The sequence below is a fragment of the Penaeus monodon genome, chromosome 38, assembly GCF_015228065.2.
Source record: "Penaeus monodon isolate SGIC_2016 chromosome 38, NSTDA_Pmon_1, whole genome shotgun sequence".
Taxonomy (NCBI): domain Eukaryota; kingdom Metazoa; phylum Arthropoda; class Malacostraca; order Decapoda; family Penaeidae; genus Penaeus; species Penaeus monodon.
The window spans coordinates 24,125,101-24,145,100 of record NC_051423.1 but is presented as its reverse complement, the minus strand read 5'-3'; the positions used below and the strand labels follow the sequence as shown (position 1 = coordinate 24,145,100).

The 20,000-nt window shown below is 39.2% G+C and overlaps 1 protein-coding gene across 1 annotated transcript in view; it reads right to left on the bottom strand.

Annotated features, from left to right (window-relative positions):
• LOC119596492 overlaps window positions 1-20,000 on the bottom strand; it is a 54,503-nt gene that overhangs the window by 33,698 nt on the left and 805 nt on the right. The gene's annotated exons all lie outside the window — the stretch shown is intronic.

Below are 20,000 nucleotides of genomic sequence, written 5' to 3'. Positions count from 1 at the left end.
GGTGTAATATATCTGAACTAATCTAGCACCCGTTCTTTTCATTCCAGAATTGCTAATGCTATCACTTTTGTTGAGAACACTACTTTTAGTAGAAAACCAAACGCGTACCCATACTTTTTTTTTTACTTTTATATATATATATATATATATATATATATATATATATATATATATATATATATATATATATATATATATAATTCCATCCTCTAATATCGCATGTCATTTTTTATAAAAACTTATTTATTCCTTTTTTTCTACTTATAAACCCCCGTATCATTTTTTTTCAACTTATAAACTTGTTGACCGATATAACCCCATCCACCTCGCGACATAGCTTAAATGCCATGTAAATAGGCAAGCTAACCGCATTACATCGATCCCGAGCCAGCCATGATAACCGTATAGTGACGAAAGGACGATCGGTTTTATTCCTCGCGCATCCGGGTGAATCCGACGAACGCTGGTGAGGGGGGCGGGGGGGAAGAGCTATTCTAGGGGTCAAAAATGTCCATCTATAATCAGAGCTATGTGGGTGAACTTTGGGCAAAAAGAAGAAGAAAATAAAAAAAAATCAGAAGACTTATGACAAGTCGTCGGGAAAATAGAGTTCTTTCTTCCCTCCTACGTGACGCCCCATTGATGAATCCGGTGCTTACACGAACGAGGAGGATCGTGTTCGGATTCGTACACGCCTGTCACCGGCACCTGGACCTCTCAGCGGCCTTCACGTGGCCTTATCAGCTACTTGCGTGCGGGATGGGTTAATTTGCGCCCTTAATATTGAATGGGTGTCATCGTGGGTACCTAAGACCTGTTATTACGTGTCTCTGGCATTACCCACCGGAAGTCGAGACGCATAGTGTTTGTTCGTTGTTCTTCGAATCGTCTTCGTTTCCCATTAATTCTCGTCGAGGTTTTGAAAGAAAGTGTTTCGGTATTTTTATGTGTATTTACGTTACGTTCGTTCGTTTTATTCTAACAATTTCTTCTAGTTTCTTCGTATTCGCGTGTTTATCTATTCGTTTATATTTTCCTCTATTCGTCTGTTCATTTATTCATTTTGTAATTGTTGAATTGACGCTGTAACCTCAATTCTCTCTGGGTTTTAGAAATTAGCGAAAAGGGAAGCTGATGAAATATTTTGCTTTGGAATAAAACCATTTGTTGTCTTTTGTGCATGTCTTGTTTACACCGAAGAGCATATTGAATAAACGGTTGAAACAAGCAAAGAGAGAGAGGAAACAAGTGATTGTCGATTCTGTTCCGTGAGACTAAATCGGATTCCATTCAGACACGTAGTAAAAAGTTTCAGATATTCTAGAACGTAACGGTATTTTAGTGTTAAGGTTACCTGTATAGTATAGGTTCAGGGAGTGTCGGTTTTCTATATCAACTTTGCATAGAAGTGGATATAATTCTGAATGAGAAACTGGGAGATAAATCTAATCCCTCCCTCCCTCCATCTCTCTTTCTCTCTCTCTCTCTCTCTCTCTCTCTCTCTCTCTCTCTCTCTCTCTCTCTCTCTCTCTCTCTCTCTCTCTCTCTCTCTCTTTCTCCCCCTCTTCTTCGTCCTCCTCCTCCTCCTCCTCCTCCTCCTCCTCCTCCTCCTCCTCCTCCTCCTCCTCCTCCTCCTCCTCCCTTTCCTTCTCTCTCTCTCTATCTCACCTATCTATCTATCAGCATGCCTATTTCTCCGTCCATCCGCCACTCCTTTCATCATAGAATCGCGCTCATAACGAGTTTTTCCTAATCTTTTGCCGAACTTTTCTCCTTAACGGTCAACCAATCTGCCAACATATCTCAAGAAAGAAGGCCGATGAAGAACTAATGAGGAGGAATTGAAGAAGGAATGTTATTAGGAAAAAGGAGATATACGATGAACAGGTGTAAATAGTAAGAGTATTGGGAAGGAAAGGGAGTCTGTATCTTGTGTGATATTGTTGTTGTTGTTGTTGTTTATGCTGGGAATGGTTTTGTTGTTGTTTTTATATTTTTTCTTTCTTTGATAATGATGATAATATCATGAGTGTTATTATGATTTTTATTTATATTATTGCTGTTATTATCACTGCTGCTGCTGTTACTACTACTATTACTACTACTACTACTACCCCCACCACCACTATTATCATGATCATTAAGTTGATCATCTTCACAAATATTAACATTATTGTCACTGTCCTTACTCCTGGCGTATCATTCATCAAAATAATTTAGCTCAACAGCGTACGATAGATTCTGCAATTTCTTGGTACTTAATGTTGCATCAGTTCTCCTTATCTCTTTACCCCCTTCATTCGTAAACTCCCCCATTCTTCTTCTTTTTTTCGTTTTTTATCGTTTCCTTCCCTCTCCCTTCCTTCCTCCTTCTTTATCTCTCTCTCCTACCTCTCTTGTCTCTTCCCTTTCTTATCCTTTCGCTTCCTTTTCCCTTTCGTCTTTGATTCCCTTCCTACCTCCCCCTCCTCACTAGCACCTCCCTCACTCCTTCTCTTCTTTCTTCTATTCCCTTACCCCCTCTTCCTCCCCTACTAACGCTTCCCTCCCTCTCCCTTTCCCTCCTCCCTCACTCTTTCCCTTTCTCCTTCTCCCTAAACCCCCTTTTCCTCCTTTACTACACCTTCCCTTCCTCCTCCTCCTCCTCCCCCCACTTACTAACACCTCCCCCTTCCCGCTCACCCCCACTTACTAACACCTCCCCCCTCCCCCTCCCCCTCCCCACTTATTAACACCTCCCCCTTCCCCTCCCTTCCCCTCCCTCCCTCCGTACCCAGTCCACCCTTCCAAATCCCACTTCCCTCCCTCCCCTCCCTTTTTTCCAATCCCCCTCCCTCTTCTAAGGTGCTTGTGGGGAAACAGGCAATTTGCAACAATCAGTCAAGCGGATGTTGCATTCAATTGCTACACATTCCTCTTCATGTAATCCTTTTAGCGCACTGTGTTCCGTCGCCTCCTCCGTGTTAAGGATCCTACGCGAGAAAACGGCTTTAAAAAAGGTGGGGGAGAGATGGAGGGAGGGAGAGAGGGGAGGGGGTGGATGGGAGGGTGGTAGAGAGGGGGTGGGGGAGGGAGGGAAGGGGTGGGAGGTAGAGAGGGGAGAGGGAGGGAAGGAGGGATATATACACAAGCACAATGAGAAGAATGGAGAGAAAGAGAGAGAGAGGGAAAGAGAGATAGATAGATAGAGAGAGAGAGAAAGAGAGAGAGAGAGAGAGAGAGAGAGAGAGAGAGAGAGAGAGAGAGAGAGAGAGAGAGAGAGAGAGAGAGAGAGAGAGAGAGAGAGAGAGAGAGAGAGGAGAGAGAGAGAGAGAGAGAGAGAGAGAGAGAGAGAGAAAGAAAGAGAGAGAGAGAGAGAGAAAGAGAGAGAGAGATCAATAGAGACAGATAGAACGAAAGAGAGCGAAAGATAGAGTGCAAAAAAAGAAGGAAAAATTTTGATGCCCCAGGAAATGAAAGACACGCAAGCGTATCCACGAGGAAAGAGACACAGGTAGATAGGAGGAGAGAAAGGGAGGAGAAAATAAAAAATGAAAGAGGAGATAGACAGTCAGACAAACAGACAGAGGAAAATAAAGGGGGGGGGGGGAACTCAAACGAAAGATAAATAGAGAAACGAGAAGATGGCAATAGTGCAAGAAAGAGGGAGGAATGAAGGGAAGGAAGGAAGGAAAGGGGAAGGTCAAATGGTCACTTACCTCAAGGGCCTCGCCGATATCCCCCTCCCCTTCCCCCCCTCCCCCTGGCCCCTAGTGACCCCTCCTCCCTTTCCCTCGTTCCCCTCACACACGTTATAAATCATTCATCTCTCATGTCGTGGCAGAGGGGAAAAGGAGGGTGAGAGGGTGGAAAGGAAGAGGAGGATACTAGAGGAGAAGGGAGGGGAAGAAGGAGAAGGGGGGCAGAGGGGAGGGGAGGACGGAGAAGAAGGGAGGGGAGGAAGGGAAGAGGAGGAGAATGGTACAAAGGGAGAGGAAAAAGGAGAAGGGAGACAGAGAGGAGAAGAAGGGAAGAGGAGGAGAGTACAGGGCAAGGGAGGAAAGGGATAGGTACAAAGGGAGGGAAAGAAGAAGGGAGGGAGGAAGGGAAACGCACAAAGGGAGAGGAGGAAGGGAAGGGAAGGAGATAAAGGAGAGGGGAGGAGTGGAAATGGGGTATCAGGCGAAGGAGATACTGGGATATTATTTCGACGAAAATTATCATATTCGAATATCATTAAATGATACGTGCACCCCCCCCCCCCGCACCTCCCCCATCCTAACACAAACGCACCCCCCCCCTCCTACACACACACTTAACTCAACGATAAACACACAACCCCTTACCCATCATCGAACTTTGCAATAACACGTCCCTGCAACCCTGTTCTCTCTGCAACAATCACTCGCATAAAAAACACACAAATACAATATTAAAGAACATATTAAGAAATATATATATATATTTTTTTTCTTGACAAAAGTTCTTCAGATTGTTGAAAATCTTGAGTCGAGAAATTTCAGCAGAAAACTTGTTCGGAACAAGTCTCGAGTAAACACCTAAGAATTTATCTATATTGTTAAGTATTCACTTGGATTCTCCCTTTGCTTCTGTTTTATTGGTTACATTATGACTATTATTATTGTGGTTAGTGTTATTATTTTCATTATTTTTATTTTCATTATTACTGTTGCTATCGTTATCATCATTGCTATTATTATTAGTAGTAGTAGTCGTAGTAGTAATAGTTATAGTAATATTATTAGTATTATTATTGCCATTAGTATTAGTTTTATTATTATTATTATTATCATTATTATTATTATTATTATTATTATCATTATTATTATTATTATCATCATTACTACTACTACTACTACTACTACTACTGTTACTATTATCGTTATTATTATTATTATTATTATTATTATTATTATTATTATTATTATTATTATTATTATTATTATTATTATCATTATTATTATCATTATTATTATCATTATTTTAATAATTGTTGTTGTTGTTATTATCATTATTATCTTTATAGGAAGAGGAAGAAGAGATGAAGAAAAGGAAGAAAAAATAGGTTTAAAAGAAGAAGAAGAAGAAGAAGAAGTAGAAGATGAAGAAGAAAAAGAAGAAGAAGAAGAAGAAGAGGTAAGGAGAAAAGAAGAAGAAGGAAGGAAGGAAAAGAGGGAAGGTAGAGGAGGTCAAATAGGTGAGAAGAGAAAGGATCGGAACGTGCGGAAGGAGAAAGGAGGAAAGAGGAAGGAGAAAGGAAGGAGGAGGGAAAAGAGGGAAGGAGGAAAGGAAGAAGGAAAGGAGGGAAAAGAGGGAAGGAGGAAAGGGAAGAAAGGGAGGAAGGAGGGAAAAGGAATGAGGAGGAAGAGGGAATAGAGAAGGTGGAAAGGGGGAGGAAGAAGAGAGGATAGGGGAGGGAGGAAAATGGAGGAAGGGGAAAAAGAGGGAAGGAAGGAAAGAGAGAGAGAGAGAGAGAGAGAGAGAGAGAGAGAGAGAGAGAGAGAGAGAGAGAGAGAGAGAGAGAGAGAGAGAGAGAGAGAGAGAGAGAGAGAGAGAGAGAGAGAGAAATAAGATATAGATAAGATAAAAGAGATAAAGAGAGAACAAAAATAAGGGGAAAAAAACGAGGATAAAAAATATAAGCAAAAAAAAGAAAAGAAAAGAAAAAGCGAGAGAGAGAGAGGGAAGAGAAATAGGAAGAAGAAGAGGAGGAGGTGGAGGAGGCGAGGGGAGACGTAAAAGTGAGGGGAGAGGAACCGCGGAGAGTGTACTCCTGTCAGCGGCGTGGCGAAGGAGGAAGGGGAAGAGATGGATTTCCCCTCAGATGCTCTCATGTCGGAAAAGAAGGTACCCACGCGATATCATTTTTCATTTTTCATCGTTTTTTTTTTAAATACGTGCATGTATATATACTTACATACACATGTACATACATGCATACATACATCTATGCATACATACATATATGCATACTTACATACATACATATATGCATACATACATAAATGCATACATACATACATACATACATACATACACACATACACACATACATACATTAGCACCATCATCATCACCATCATCATCATCACCATCATTATCACCGTTATCACCATCTCTTCTAAACACTCAAATAAAACCCCCAAGAATTTATTTAAAAGAGAAAAGCAAATGATAAAGTGAGGGGAAAAGAGAAAGAGAGAGAGAAAAAAAAACTATTTTAATATTCTAATTCACATTTTGCAACGATCCGTCTATCTGTCTTGGTTATCAGAGATGGTCAGTGAGAGTAGGGAAAGGGGGAAGGGAGAGGGGAGAGGGGGAAGGGAGAGGGGAGAGGGGGAGAGGGGAGAGAGGGAGGGAGATGGGAGAGGGGGAAGGGAGAGGGGAAAGGGGGAAGGGAGAGGAGAGAAGGGAGAAGGGAAGGGAAGGAGAGAGGGGAAAGGAGGAAGGGAGGGAGAGGGGGGAAGGGAGGGAAAGGGGGAGGGGGAGGGAGAGGGGAAGAAAAACGGAAGGGGAGAAGGTTAGGAAGAGTGTAGGGGAAGAGAGGGAGAAGGGGAAAAGGGAGAGAGAGAGGAAGAGAGAAGAAATGAAGGAAAAAGATAAGGGAACAGGAAAGGGGAGGAGAGGAGGAAGGAGAAAAGAAAAAAAGGGAAGAAAGGAGGAAATGAAAAGGAAGGGAAGAGAGAAGGTAAGGCAAGGGGAGAAGGGAAGAGGAAATAAGAAGAGGAATGAAGATAAGGGAAGGAGAAGGGAGAAATGGTAGATGATCCCATAGCCACGTCAGCGCTGCCACAGATATCAGGGATTAGGAAATCTCTAGGGAAGGACGGAGGAAGGGAGGAAGGGAAGGGTGAAGGAAGGAAGGAAGGAGGGAGGGAGGAAAATAAAGATGGGGAGAGAGATGGACGAGAAGGGGGACCAGAAACAAAGGTAGATGGGAATGGGAGGAAGGTTGAAGGGAAGGATGAGAGAAAGAAAGAGAGAGAGAGAGAGAGAGAGAGAGAGAGAGAGAGAGAGAGAAAGAGAGAGATGTAGATACAGGTAGATAGGTAGATAGATAGATAGATAGATAGATAGATAGATAGATAGATAGATAGATAGATAGAGAGAGAGAGATAGAGAGAGAGAGAGAGAGAACGAGAGAGAGAATGAGAGAGAGAGAAAGCAAGCGGGGAGAAATGAGAGGCTTTAGAATATATCCATCTCGCACTCGCCATGCACGCACATGACTGCCATGACAAAGACAAAGCGACTTATCTCTTCCCTTCCCTCATCCCTCCATCTCTCCCCCACAGTCCCTCTCCCACACTCCCATCCCCTCCTTTCCCGACCTCATCACCATCTCTCCATCTCTCCTTCCGTCCTCCACCAACGTGGCTTTTCACCTCCAACTTCACCCCCTCCATCTCCCAACTCCACCTTATCACCTCTCCACCTTCTCTTCCACTTCTCCACCATCTCTACGACCCCACCACCCTTCAATTCCACCCCTCCACCTTCCCTTCTACCATCCCTCCCCCTCTCCATCCCCCCACCACTCCATCCCTCCACCTTACCATCCCTCCCCCCTCCCCCCCTCATCCTAATCCACCCCTCCATCCCTCTCCCCTCCACCTAATCCACCCCTCCCTCCCTCCCCCCTCCACCTTCCCATCCACCACCCCTCCACCTCCCCCCCATCATCCCTCCCTCCCCCCTCCACCTTCCCATCCACCACCCCTCCACCTCCCCCCCCATCATCCCTCCCTCCCCCCTCCAACCCCTTCTTCTTCTGCTTCTCTCCTTAAAAAACAAACTTTGTCCTTTGACAATATTTGACTATTCTGAAGACATGATGGCTTCCCCGTTTGTCCAAGTCAGGGGATGACATCTTCCCTCTTCTTTGGCTTATTGATAAAATGTAACTTTATCTGTGTCTGTATCTGTATCTATATCTCTCTCTTTCTTTCTTTCTGTGTGTGTGTGTGTGTGTGTGTGTGTGTGTGTGTGTGTGTGTTCGTGTGTGTGTGTGTGTGTGTGTGTGTGTGTGTGTATCTATCTATCTATGCCTTTCTTTTTTATGAATGTCAGTTACATTATTCGTATATAACGGTGCCAATGCCGACTTGATGATACGGTCTAACAACCTACCTTTTAGTTGAGATATCTAAGCCCTAAAAATCATCCAGATTTTTTTCACAATATTACATGTTCAGTTGAACTCCTGAAGCCGCTGTTATCTCCTGTTGTTCGTTCAATGACCGTCATTTCTCCCGCTTTTCTCGAAATACGTCCAAACTCGATTTACAACACGTTTTGCTCAATTCGATTTTCCCCTTTAACCCCCCCACCCCCCACCCCCCATCCCCACGCTATCCCTGTCTCCTTACGTCACTGCTTTTACTCTCCTTCCCCTTCGTTCTATCTCTTGTTCCTCCATTTCTCTCTTCCTTTCCTTTATCTCTTCCTTTCCTTTCTCTCTGTCCCTTCTCTTTTCCTTTCATTTCTTTTCTCTTTTCTTTTAATTTCCTTTCGCTCTCCCTTTCCTTTCTCTCATCCTTTTCATTCTCTCTTCCTTTCCTTTCTCTCTTCTATCCCCCTTCCTACTTCCCTCCTATTTCCCTTTTCCTTCCCCTACCTCTCCCCCTCCCCTTCCCTCCTATCTTTCCTCCCCGCTACCCATCTCCTCCCCTCCTCCCTCGTTTTCCTTTCCACCCTTTCTTCCTCCCTTCCCTCCCTCTCTCCCTCCTCTCTTCCCTCCCTCCCCTCCCTACATCCTCTTCACCCTCTTCCACCCCCCTCCCTCCCTCCTCTTCACCCCTCCCCTTCTCCTCGTCAGCTCTTCCACCCCCTTTCTACCCCACCCCCACCCCCACCCCCCACCCCCACCCCCTCAGTATCCAGGAGCTTTCACCCATCCAAACAATTTTCTCTCTTAGATTCTGTGGTTATGCCGACCCGCCCCATTTCCCTTCACTTATCCCAGGTAGGATATATATATATATATATATATATATATATATATATATATATATATATATATATATATATATATAAGTTCATATATATATAAGTTCAGAAGGAGGAGGAGGAGGAGAAGAGAGAGAGAGAGAGAGAGAGAGAGAGAGAGAGAGAGAGAGAGAGAGAGAGAGAGAGAGAGAGAGAGAGAGAGAGAGAGAGAGAGAGAGAGAGAGAGAGAAAGAGAGAGAGAGTAAGAGAAACAGAAACAGAAACAGAAACAGAAACAGAGACAGACAAACAGACCAGAGACAAACCAGAACCTATATAGAAAGAGAAAGAGGGAGCTAGAGAAAGAGGGAGCTAGAGAAAGAAAGAAAGAAAGAAAGAAAGAAAGAAAGAAAAAGATGGAAGGCAGAGGTAACCCTTCCCATAATTTCAGCGGCGGGCCCAATGAGAAAATAAAAGTCTCTCTCGCACTGTATATGAAGGAGAGTTTACACAAACAGCGGAGTTGGAGGCGGAGTTAGAGATTGGGGAAAAAAAGGGAGAGAGAGAGAGGGGAGGAAGAGAGAGAGATAAAAGAAAAAGATAAAATAAACAAGAAGAAGAAGAAGAATGAAGAGGAGAACAGAGAGAGATATACTAGAGAAAGAAAAGACCGATTGAAGTGTTCCCAAATCTCACTTTTTTTTTTTTTTGGTTGGAGTATCAAAGTAATATAAACTAATGGGTTCATAAACTCGATTCTATCCTCATGATTTCTCTTTTTTTTTACAATAAGGGCAGAGAGAGTGTGTATAAAACGGGTAGTAAAATACCACATTTTCATTTTCGGACAAGTAGATACAGAAAGATTTTTATTGAGACTCACCCATCTCGAGCTCCTAAGCCAATTAAGACAAAATTGCGATTAATAGTGACAAGAGGATTCCGAGGGATGGAGAAGGGGGAGAGAGAGAGAGAGAGAGAGAGAGAGAGAGAGAGGAGAGAGAGAGAGAGAGAGAGAGAGAGAGAGAGAGAGAGAGAGAGAGAGAGAGAGAGAGAGAGAGAGAGAGAGAGAGAGAGAGAGAGAGAGAGAGAGAGAGAGAGAGAGAGAGAGAGAGAGAGAGAGAAGAGAGAGTGAGAGAGAGAGAGAGAGAATGAGAGAGAGAGGTGGGGAAAGGAGAGAGAGAGAAAAAAATGTAAGACGAAAAATGCATAGATAAATGGAGAAGAAATGTAGGGAGGGAGGTCGCAATGTAGAAGATACAAATGGAGAGATGGAAGAAGGGGGAAAATGAAGAGAGAGAGAGAGAGAGGAGAGAGTGGGGGTATGTATCATTACTACATAATGATATTGCTAACCTGATTAGTTACCTCGATAAAAGCTAAACCGTTTAACAAAGCCACTACATGCAGGTAATACGCACACAAAATCTCTCTCTCTCTGTATATGTGTGTGTGTGTGTGTGTGTGCATGTGTATACACGCGTTTGTGTGTAGAAATGTGTATGTATGTAATAATAGATAATAATAATAATTTTGGGTTTGGTGTGACACGCCCTTTTGGCTTCAGTCAAATAATAGCTGTCTGTTCATTGTGCTTGTAAACAACATATATAAATATGTACATACGTGTATATGAATGGAAATACGCGCCTGTATCTACATATGTGTCTGTTTGTCTTAGAAAGGCATATTGGAATATGACAAAGGGTCTCATGCATTTTTAGCACCCGGAGCTCGCAACAAGAGCCAGCAAACTGTAGCAAAACTTTGAGGTTCAATTTTTTCACGACGAAATACGAGAAGATGAATACTTCCAAATCTCCCAATTGGTTACTTTGATTCTTGTATATTATGGTTATATTTAAAGGAATGGAAACTTAAGATGTATCAACCATTTTTTTTTGAGTTAGAGAAAGCAAATATTAATGGATATTTTGATAGTAGGATTCGGTTCTTTCAATTTTATATTCTTATGAATAACTATGATGACATCAACGTATTATGAATTTTAAGTATGGATGATCATAATTGCAGCTGGTAAAGGATGATAACCAATAAACAGTATTTTCCTTATATAATTGTGAACATGGAGATAGCATTTCATATATAAAGTCTACGATTTATATACATTGTTGTGTGGAATATGTTGTGTTTTTTGTTTTATTTACTTATCTTACCTTTTTTGAAGGCAGAATATTGTGGTCTAATCAGCAATTCCCTTATCATTTGAGATTATTTTTAGAAATGATCAAAATCTAATAAAACTTTCTCTCTCTCTCTCTCTCTCTCTCTCTCTCTCTCTCTCTCTCTCTCTCTCTCTCTCTCTCTCTCTCTCTCTCTCTCTCTCTCTCCCCCCCTCTCTCTCCTTCTCCCTTTCTCCTTTCATCCCCCACTCTGTCTCTCTCGATCTATTTATCTCCATCTATCTATCTGTCTGTTTATCTATCTATTCCTCTATCTATCTCTATATCTATCTGTCAATCAATCTCTCTTTCTCTATTCCCTTTCGTTCAGTGAATTCGTTGTCATTCTCTTTTCATAACCAATTCTCTTTCATCGTCGAGGAAATCTTGCATGACGTCCATTGCTAAATATTGATTACCATGTTGCACGTGCAATATTGTCACCTCTATGAAAAAATCTTCTCTATCGTTTTGATGGATCGCCGCTGTATAGATTATTATTATTATTATTATTATTATTATTATTATTATTTTTTTTTTTTTTTTTTTTTTTTTTTTTTTTTTGTCTTTATTATTATTTTCTTGTCTTTATTATTATTCTATTTTCTTTATTATTATTATTTTTTTTTTCTAATTTCATTTGACTTATTTCTCTTTCCTTTGAAGCGCTTTGTATTTTACACTACGGGTCTCTTCTTTTTATATACGTTTGTTTAATGAAAAATGTATTTAATCGTATATTTTTATATTGTATTTTTCTCTAATTTCGCTCTCTTCAATTAGTTTACTTTATACATTTTTTTTATCTTGATAGTGATTTTCTACAAAGATGATATATATATATATATATATATATATATATATATATATGTATATATATATATATATATATATATATATATATATATATATATATATATATATATATATATATAAATGCTTTTATTTCTCTATTTCTAAATCCACGAAAAGAAAAGAAAAGAAAAAAAAATTGAGTGAAGTACCTTCTTCTTTTGCTTTTTCTATTTTTTTTTCTATCCATTCTATTTTCCTATTTGCAAAGAGGCGAAAGGCTTTATTGATAAATGCAATAAAGAGATAGCATAAGTAACTATAAACCCTATTATTTGTTTCTCAAATTATCCGAGAACGAGATTGCAAAATAGGCTTAGAAGGTGGATCATTGTAGCAGAGGATACGGGTTGACAATACAAGTCGAGTCAACTGTACAAAAAAGAAAGAAAGAAAGAAAGAAAAAAAAAAAAAAAATAAAAAAGGTCTAAATCATTTCAAGTTTTGGGTCTTTATTTATTAAAAAAAGATCTTTTTTATATAATTATTTTATCATATGCACGCAGATAACAAGCTGTGAATAAGATTATGCAATAATACCAACTAATAAAATGCCTTCATCTTCTTCTGCGTCTAAATTTATGAAAAAAAAACTTTCTTTTTCTTTTTTTTAATGCTGAACGTCTATCATATCTTTTCTTTCTTCCCTGTATGTCTGTTCTGTATTCTTTCTACCGCAGATAAACAGGTGAGAAGCCAACAAATATTATAATAATAATACCGTAATAAAAAAATACATATAAACACCTTCAACACTTTTTCTGCATCTGAAGTCGCGAAAAAAATAATGAAATTCTACATCTGAAGTCTCGAAAAGAAAAAAGAAAAAAAAAAATCTGTGTCTAACCTCACTTCCCGTCCGCATGATGTGGAAACAATGGTTATGAACACACGAACAAAAGTGAGACGAATTCTTTTGTGAAAAAAAAAATGCTCACATCATTCTAGACAAAAGAATGGACAAAGTTACGCCGTTTAAATGTATAAATGTAAATCAAATATTACAGACAATAGGGGTAAAACTGAAACAATAAGTGTGTATTATTATGGGGTAAACATGGTATCTCATCTTATTTGATTTTGTCATGAAAAAGTTTTATATAATTTATCATAAAGTTGAAGATATAAAATGCATTTGCGTGCATATTTCTGTATAATATTCGTACTCTTTCTAATATTAAAGGTAATCCAAGGAAAATTAATGATGTGTTCAAAGGAAGGTTTTAAGATCTGATATTCTTAAGATCAAAGGTGAGGAAAAACATCTTCAAATATATGTCATTTCTATGTCTTTCATCTCTTTCGTAAAAGAATCGGGTTAGGGTGTGTTTGTGTGACTGTGTGTGTGATTGTTTGTGTGTGTGCGACTGTGTGTTTGTGTGATTGTGTGTGTGTGCGATTGTGCGTGTTTGTGTGATTGTGTGTGTGAATGTGTGTGTGTGTGTGTGTGTGTGTGTATGTGTGTGTGTGTGTGTGTATGTGTGTGTGTGTGTGTGTGTGTGTGTGTGTGTTTGTGTGTGAATATATGTGTGTGTTAATATGGCCACATATTTATCCTTATGTGTATCTCCGTACCTGTAGATACCTGTATGCCAGTGCTTGTGTGCCTACATACGTATACCTGTCCTATAAACTAACACACACGCGGGTGCGAACGTATTTACACTTACGCATGTGCTCTAAAACCTCTCGACCGTCTAAAAAAAAACCATCTATCAACCGTTCCACCCAAGAATTCCCCCAGTGTTGACCTTCTAATCCAGTTGTTGTCCTGAGCAGCCCTGGAAATACCATCCGCCGACGAGGCTTACGCTGATGGGCCGCGCGTAACGAGATGGAAACGTCCGGGAAAATCTTTTATGGTTTGGTCCTGTGTTTGAATTATACAGGGCTCGTGGTAGTATTGTTGGCATTCTGGGGTCTATCTGGAGAGAGAAAGAGAGGGGGGGGGGAGAGGGAGAAAGAGAGAGGGAGAGAGAGGGGGAGAGGAAGAGAGGGAGAGGGGGAGAGGAAGAGAGGGAGAAAGAGAGAGGGAGAGAGAGGGAGAAAGAGAGAGGGAGAGAGAGGGAGAGAGAGAGAGAGAGAGAGAGAGAGAGAGAGAGAGAGAGAGAGAGGGAGAGAGAGGGAGAGAGAGAGAGAGAGAGGGAAAGGGGAAGAGAAAGGTAGAGGGAGAGGGGAAGAGAGAGAAAGGGAAAAAAAGAGGACTAGAGAAAGAGAGGAATTGATAGATAGATAGATAGATAGACAGACAGACAGACAGATAGACAGATAGATAGATAGACAGACAGATAGCTAGACAGATAGACAGCTAGATAAAGAGACAGAGAGAGAAAAAGAAATCGATACATAGGGATCGATATGGTGCAAATAATAATAAACAGAAAAGGATCGCAAATAACATATACACTATACATACACATTAAAGACAAAGAGAAGGAAAACAACAAGAGAAGATGAATAAAAGAGATAGTCAAAGGAAAGAGCAATCATTATCGTATTGCAACATTTTTTTCTAGTTTCTCCTTTGCTCTTCAAACTGCAAAATTTTATTCCGAAAACCCTTCCTCGGATTTTGTTTTTCGTTACCTGCAAATAAACGTTTCAGAATGCACACATCCGAACACTGGGAATGATGATATTTTGTTCCATAGAAACGAGTCTTCGTTTCTATAAACACATATTTCTACCTTGTTCCAGACTCATTTTTCTTGTCGTGTGGGGAAAATCTTGACTAATCAAAATTCTTGGTTATGTATTTTTTTGTTTTGTTTTATCTCTCTCTCTCTCTCTCTTTCTTTCTTTGATTGTCGTTTCTTCTTTCTCCCTCTATTTTCCTTGGGGTTTCTCTTTACTTCTCTCTGGATTCTGCGTCTCTCAGTCTACGTCTCTCTCTCTCTCTCTCTCTCTGTCTGTCTGTCTACGTTTCTCTCTCTGTCTCTCTCTGTTTACGTTTTTTTTTCTCTCTCTCTCTCTCATTCCCTCCTTCTCTATATATATACATATACGGAATATCCATACTGTATACTCTTCGCCGATGATAATGAGAAACATTTTTTTTTTCAATTGCAACGCACTGAAAAGTCTGTTATTCCCTTTTTTGTTTTATTAATTTGGCGTCCAGACTGAGTAATTTCCAAAAGCATTTTACATTTATTTGCATTTAATGAACGTTCATTATTGTTCACAGACACTGTTGAACGTACTTTCGAACATGAAATAGTTCGGATTCAGTAATTACCGACGATTAAAGAATGTTGCCGGTAATCAAACGCTACTAATTCTTTTAAAATATATATAAAAAAGACAAAATACCTTGCGATACAACGATAAAAAGAGAGAATTCCTTCTTTACTTTCTATATCTACATAAAAGATACTCAAGATATTAAACGAACAAAGATATATTCACGAACACAACAGATTCAGTATAAAGAACCATCGACCATGTTGAATAATGAACAATAACACGTGTTTCCAAAAACTATGCTAAATAATGAACATTCATTCTAAGAAAGTGGGTTTTTATTCTACATCTTTTCGTCGGTTTAGCAAATGTGGCGGAAATACAAGAGTAATGAAGTGATAAGGATGCCAATTCCTCTTTTTCGCTCTTTCTCTTTTTCATTCTTTCTTGCTATTTTCTTTCTTCTTCGAGTTTTATCGTATTAGGAAAGCTATTTAAAAATGATTTGAGGAGTGTATCTTGTTTTTTTTTTTAAGGTTTTTGCTTTTTTGCTTTTCTTTGCTAATGATTTTTTTTTTATTTAGATGAATACGTGCGGACTGACAAACGCACAAACTCACGCGCGCAAATACACAATTAGATAGATTGCTGGATAGATAAAAAGATACATAGATAGATAGATATGTGGATAAATAGATAGGCAGACATATAAATAGAAGGAAAAATAGAGGGAGATGAGAAATAGATAGATAGATAAATAGATAGACAGACAGATAAACAAATATACCTAACATCAGTATCATTGTTATTACACTCCTTGTCATCATCGTCAGAATTATCATCACGACTATTCCCTATTATCATTATTATCCCTCACCACTATTACACGTACGATCCCTATCAAACTGGACATATTTCCCCCCTATATACACCTCTCGCCCACGTCCAGCAAGCAGTACTGACGTATTGCGCGAGGAGGAGAGTTACTGGTCTTCCCCTGATACATAATGAAGGCATGGCAGAGATACTGGGTTAAGTGATTACGTTTTTGAATAGCATCTTCATATTTCCCTGAAGGGGGGATGAACACTAAGGCAAGAGGAGGAGGTTATGAGGTTATTGCATAACTTTGATGACCATGGGATGGGGAGTAGGTGGAAGAAAGTTGTCCGAGAGAGGGAGGGAGGGAGGAAGGGAGAGAGGGAGGGAGAGAGGAAGGGAGGGAGAGAGAGAGAGAGAGAGAGAGAGAGAGAGAGAGAGAGAGAGAGAGAGAGAGAGAGAGAGAGAGAGAGAGAGAGAGAGAGAGAGAGAGAGAGAGAGAGAGAGAGATAGAGAGAGAGAGATAGAGAGAATGCTAGGGAGTATATGAGTTGGTGTATGCTTGTATGTATTTGTGTGTGCGTATGTGTATGTGTATTTTTTATCTGTGTATGAGTGTGTGTATATATGCATGCTTGTGTGCGTATTATCAGTATAGCGTTATGAGTGTGCGTATAAATGCTAAATAAAGGCTACATTCACATGGAATACACACGAACCCTACTTTACCTAATAAGAACTCTATCCGTTGACAATAACTAGGAGAAGTAGGTGAAAGGAAGTGAGTACCTTTGCGCGCAAGTACTGTACTTACATTTCTGAATATTTGTGTGTGCCTATGCGTGTGCGTGTGGGTGTGCGTGTAAGTTTGTGTGTGTGTATGTGTGTGTGTGTGTGTGTGTGTGTGTGTGTGTGTGTGTGTGTGTGTGTGTGTGTGTGTGTGTGTGTGTGTGTGTGCCTGTTTATATGCGTGTGTGCTCGCGTATGTGTGTCTGTGTATGTGCCTGTTTATGTGCGTGTGAGTGTATGCTAGTTTTGGTTTCTGTATGTATATACGTGCATGTGGCTATACGTATATAAGTGTCTATACATAAATCCGCAAGTACCTTTGTTACTAACGCGGTACACGTCCACCTGTATATCTCAACCTCCACGATCTTTCTGCTCAGTGCCGAACGCTACTCCATTAAATAAAAAAACCCGGATAGTATCAATAGCCAACAGTATTTGAAGAGAAATAACATTTTTCGAAGGCCAGGACGGTGTGATGTTAATTTTGACTACGTCCGTTTTTTTTTTTTTTTTTTTTTTTTTGCCTCGCTTAAGTTAACGGAGTTTTGTTAACACTTGATGAGGTTCAGAACCTTTTTTTTTTCTTTTTTTATTTCTTCGTCTGTTTTGTGCTTATTTATTCCGTTAGTCTAATTACGTTTTCGTGTTTGTTTGTATATTCATTTGGTATTTTAATCTGTTTTGTATTATTATTAATGTTTTTGACTATTTAGATTTCCTCTCTTTCTCTGTCTGTCTGTTTTCTCTCTCTCCCATTTTTCTTTTTTTTTTTTTTTCTTTCTCTCTCTCTTAATCTCTCCCTCTCTCTCCTTTTTATCCTTCTCTCTCTCTCTTGCGCACATTCTACTTTCTCTCATTCTTATCCTCCTCTCTCTCTCTCTCTCTCAACCACACCCATCCAACCATCCACCCAATTACCAACCATCCAACCAATTACCAACCATCCAACCAAAATTAACCCCCCACCCCCCAAAAAAAAGGGGGGAGGGCGGGCAAAACGATCACACCTTCAGCCTACCGTAGGCCTAACGAGAAACGGAAACGTAGAAATCATGTACGAGAGCGAAAGGAACGTCATGCAAAGATCTCATCACGATCACATGGGAGTCGGTTGACATGCAACTGTTGGGTATGGAGTGTTTAATGTGGAAAGGAAGATGTAGGGGGTAAGTGACCTCGTATTACTTTCATATTTGTCTGTTCCGTCTGTCTGTCTGCCTGTTTTTTTTTTTTTTTTTCCTTTTTATCTCTGTTTGCTTGGTTTCCTCCTTGTGTGTTTTTTCTCCGTTTGTATATTTATCTGTTTATTAGTCTATCGATTTGTCTATATGTTTAACGTTTTATTTTGTCTGTCAATCTATCTATCTATCAATCTATCAATCAATCAGTCTATCTATCTATCTATGCGCTGTGTGTGCGTGTACGGTTGTTTACGTGTTTAAGCCACGCCCAAAACCCATGACGAACAGCATAGAAAAAGCAAGAAGAAAATGTAATTAAATGATAAAGATACTATAACAAGAGGCTAATATTTATAAAGATTCGATTTAAAGGAGTGTCCACGTACCTTAAAAAAAAAAAAAATCTCTATTTAGTAATCATGAATATGATCTATATTTTTCTCTTTACTTTAGAGTATTCTTCTTCTTCTTCTCCTCCTTGATATTATTATTACCATTATATTATTTTCTTACTTTTATTACCATCGTTATTTTTTTTCATTATTATCATCTTTACTATTATTTTTATTATTATTTTTTGTTATCACATTATTACTGTCATTGCTATTACGAGTATTATTATCATTATTGTTATCATTATAAGCTGTTATACTCATCATTACTGCTACAATTATCATATCTTTTTCTTATATAAATAAGCTTTCTTTTTATCGCTAGATTTTCCCTTGTCTTTCACCCGTTTTCATAAACTCACTATCTCTCCTCCTCGTTTATTCATTTATTTTATCTATTCTATCGTGGCGTGGATGCAAATGAGAGGTTGGAAATGATTGATCAAATGCAACATTTTCAAACATCGACTTACTTCAAATATTTGTCATCGCAAAGATATCAGTTACTGAATAATTGTTATCAAGAATCTAACTTTCAAATAATCAACACCACTCTAATTATCTAAATATGACTACACATATATTAATTATCTAGTAATTATCACCAACAATCCATTACTTATCAAATTATTATCACCATTCTGTCACTTAAAAAAAAAAACTTCAAAGATAAGCACGATGATGATGATGATCATCATCATCATCTTCAACACCATCATCATTATCATCATCAACATCAACATCATAATTAAGCCATAAATTTATTTGTTCTTTTGAAGACAATGAACTATCGCCAGAACAAGACGGCTTGGCAAACCACTCATTTTCCACTCTCAAAAGGCCGTTATTCACCTAAGTACAGCGCAGTCACTATCCATCACAATTTTCTTGTTATTCCGTCATCTTTGTGTGGGTTTTACGTTAAGGTGTAAGGTTTGTCTTATACTGTGTGGTCTCTTTTGTGATTATAGTTTTCATGGTAACTAGATATGTATAAGTTTTTGTATTGATATATGTTTTGTAAATGTAAATAAATAAATAAATATACATATATACACATACAGGCACACACAATCTATACATATGTGTGCACAATGTGAATATATGTATACAATGTGTGTGTATATATATATATATATATATATATATATATATATATATATATATATATATATATATATATATATATATATATATACTATAATGTTCGCACAAAATCTTGTATCTTAATGTGGATCTCCAGCAACGTTATAAGCATCGTTATATCTATATATATCACTTATAAGTTTAAAACATTAAATTTAAGTATCAGATATGAAATACCGTAACAGATGCAAACCTAAAAAAAATCCTTTCCATGATACACTCTCCTAGATATACAGAAGGATGTCCTTAGTTTGATATCAGCGAATCCAGATTAAACTTGAAGCCTCTCCAGGTAAGTTTAAGCTTTAATTAACTTCATTGGTGAAGGACACGGACACGGACGCGAGATGGGAGGAGTATACTAGCGTTTGACTTCGAGACACGTCCGTGGGAGAGATCGGCTGTGACACGTACTAACTGTTACGGGTTTGACTGCTCGTGTCTTACTGAGTGTGTCTGATTTGAATCTTCGTTGTCTGGTTTATCTCCGTCACTGAATGGAATTTAAAGATTCATTAATT